We start from the raw sequence: 2,593 nt of genomic DNA, 5'->3' as shown, positions 1-2,593 counted from the left end.
GGAGCTTTTGTGCGTTTTAAGCTCCTTTTCTTTATTTTTAGTTGTTTGTTTGAGTCGGTTGGGCTTTGTTTGTTTTGGCTTTTGGTGGCTTGGTATGGGTTTTTCCAAGTCGTTTGTTTTTTGTTGCGTTGGTAGTGGTCTGTTTTTTGGTCGCTTTGCTGTAACTTTTCTTTATGGTTTATAAAATTGCCTGGTTTCCGTTCAAAAAAAAAAGAAAAGAATTTGCTATATTGATTTTGCGGATGATTTGTTTGTCTTTACAAAACGGGATGTCCTTTCTGTTGAAGTGCTTAAAAAAGCTCTGGCTCTTTTTCAGAACTATTCGGGATTAGCACCTAATCTTGAAAAAAGTGACATTTATTTTGGGTATGTTCCTTCCAACATTAAAGCGGCTATCCTTGAATGCCTTCCCTTCAAGCTTGGTGTTTTTCCTGTTCGTTATTTGGGTGTTCCTTTATCACAATCTTGGTTAAAGTCTTGTGACTATGCTCCGCTGATTGCTAGAGTGAAGAACCGCATACTTAATTGGAAATCTAAGTTTCTTTCGTTTGGTGGATGGCGTCAGCTTATTATATCGGTTCTTCAATCTCTCCAGCTTCATTGGATGTCGGTTTTCTTATTTCTATCTGGTATTATTCATGATCTTGAATCTATATTTCGTAAATTCCTTTGGGCTCCAAGGGAAGATCCGTGTGGTAGATGTCGGTTATCATGGGATATGGTTTGTAGGCCACTGGAATCTGGGGGTCTTGGAATTAAAAAACTCTCCACTTGGAATCGGGCTTTACTTGCAAAACATGTGTGGGATATTGCTAGGCGACGGGATTCTATGTGGGTTCGTTGGATTTATAGTAATAATCTCCGTTCTTCGAATTTCTGGATGGTTCGTAAGAATTCTAATTGGTCTTGGGTTTTCGTAAACTTTTAGACTTGCGGAGTCATTTGCGTCGGTTTCTTTTTTCTCGAATTGGTGATGGTCGGAAAACGAATGCTTGGGAGGATGCTTGGTTACCTTGTGGTCCTCTATCCGYGTTTATCTCTTACCGGTTTGTCCATTCTTGTGGGTTTTCTACCTTAACGACGGTTCGTGATCTTATTATAAGCTGGAATGGTAATTGGCCTGAAGATTGGTGTCAACGGTTTGATATRCTTCATAATTCTCCGCTACCTTTATTGACCTCTGATTGTGATAGAGTTCTTTGGGGAGATAATTATACTTTGTGTTCGGATTTTACAGTGGGTAAGGCTTGGGCTTCCTTTGAGGGTAATCATCCTGTGATCCCTTGGTCTAAATTGGTTTGGTTCTCGGGTCATATTCCGAAGCATGCTTTCTGTTTTTGGTTGGCTTGTCAGAGAAGGCTTCCGACTCAAGACCGCTTACATTGGAAGGATGAGCCCCCAGATTTGGAGTGTCCGCTTTGTGGTCAATGTTTGGATAGTCATGATCATTTATTCTTTCAATGTTCGTATGTTGGAGCTGTATGGACTATTGTTGTACTTATGGTGGATATGACGGATATGCCTTCAAGGTGGGAACAGATTGTTCAAGTTATTTCGGATCCTAATATTCGTCTGAAACTGTTAAAGCAGAAACTTGYTGTGGCGGCTACTGTTTACTATATTTGGCAAGAGCGTAATAGAAGACTTTTTTCTGCGACTAAGCGTACGGCGCAGGATCTTACTGCTATTATTAGGGAGTCTATCTCCATTCGTGCAGATTGGTTGGCGAGTCGTCCTGTGGTTACTTATGGTTGACTTGAAGGATTGTTTTTGGTTCTGGGAGACGATGGTTTGGGTTACTCTTCTCTTTTTTGTCTTCTTTTGTTGTTTGTTTGTGTCTTATGGGCTTTGTTTATTTTGGCTTGTTGTGGCTCGGTTGGGGTGTTTCATTTGGCCTTGGGGCTTTTTGGTGTAGGTTGCAGTCTTTCTGTTTTTTGGTTGCGTTGTAAAACTTTTTATTGCGTTTTATAAATTTGCCGAAGTTTTCCTTCAAAAAAAAAAAAAAAGGTCTGATCAAACTAAAAATGACCCAATTAGTGTCATTTTGGGACAATTAGGATCCTTATGGATAAATGGGCCTATTAACGTACTAGGGTCTAATCAGATTAATTATGACTCATTTATTGTCATTTTGATCCAAATGACTCGAATACAACTAAATAGGCCCAATAGGCCCAATATACCCAATGAGTGTACATGGACCCATCAAGGACACTTAAGACAYATTCTACCCAACTAGTCGTATTAACAAGTAGTTAGACTAACTATGATCCATTTAGTGTCATTTTGACCCAATTAGACTCGTTACGAAGAAAGGGTCCCATTAAACGCATCAGGGTCTAATGAGACTAGTTATGACCTACTGAAAGGGGAAAAGGAATCCCCAGGCAATTTTATAAAGACAATAAAAGCGTCACCAAAACAAAACCAATCAGCAAGAGAAACTACGGCAACTTTGACTTACAAACCAAGTCATAAGAAGCCAAAAAAGACAAAGGGAAATACACCAAAACAAAACAGCACCACCCGCCAACTTACAAAAGGCAAGAAAAACCCAAAAGACCCAAAACCCATAAAGAGCAATACCCATACA

This window comes from Cynara cardunculus, unplaced genomic scaffold (genome assembly GCF_001531365.2).
Source record: "Cynara cardunculus var. scolymus isolate 2C unplaced genomic scaffold, CcrdV1 Un_Scaffold_2182, whole genome shotgun sequence".
NCBI classification, from domain to species: Eukaryota; Viridiplantae; Streptophyta; class Magnoliopsida; order Asterales; family Asteraceae; genus Cynara; species Cynara cardunculus.
Note: the sequence above shows the minus strand (reverse complement) of the source record.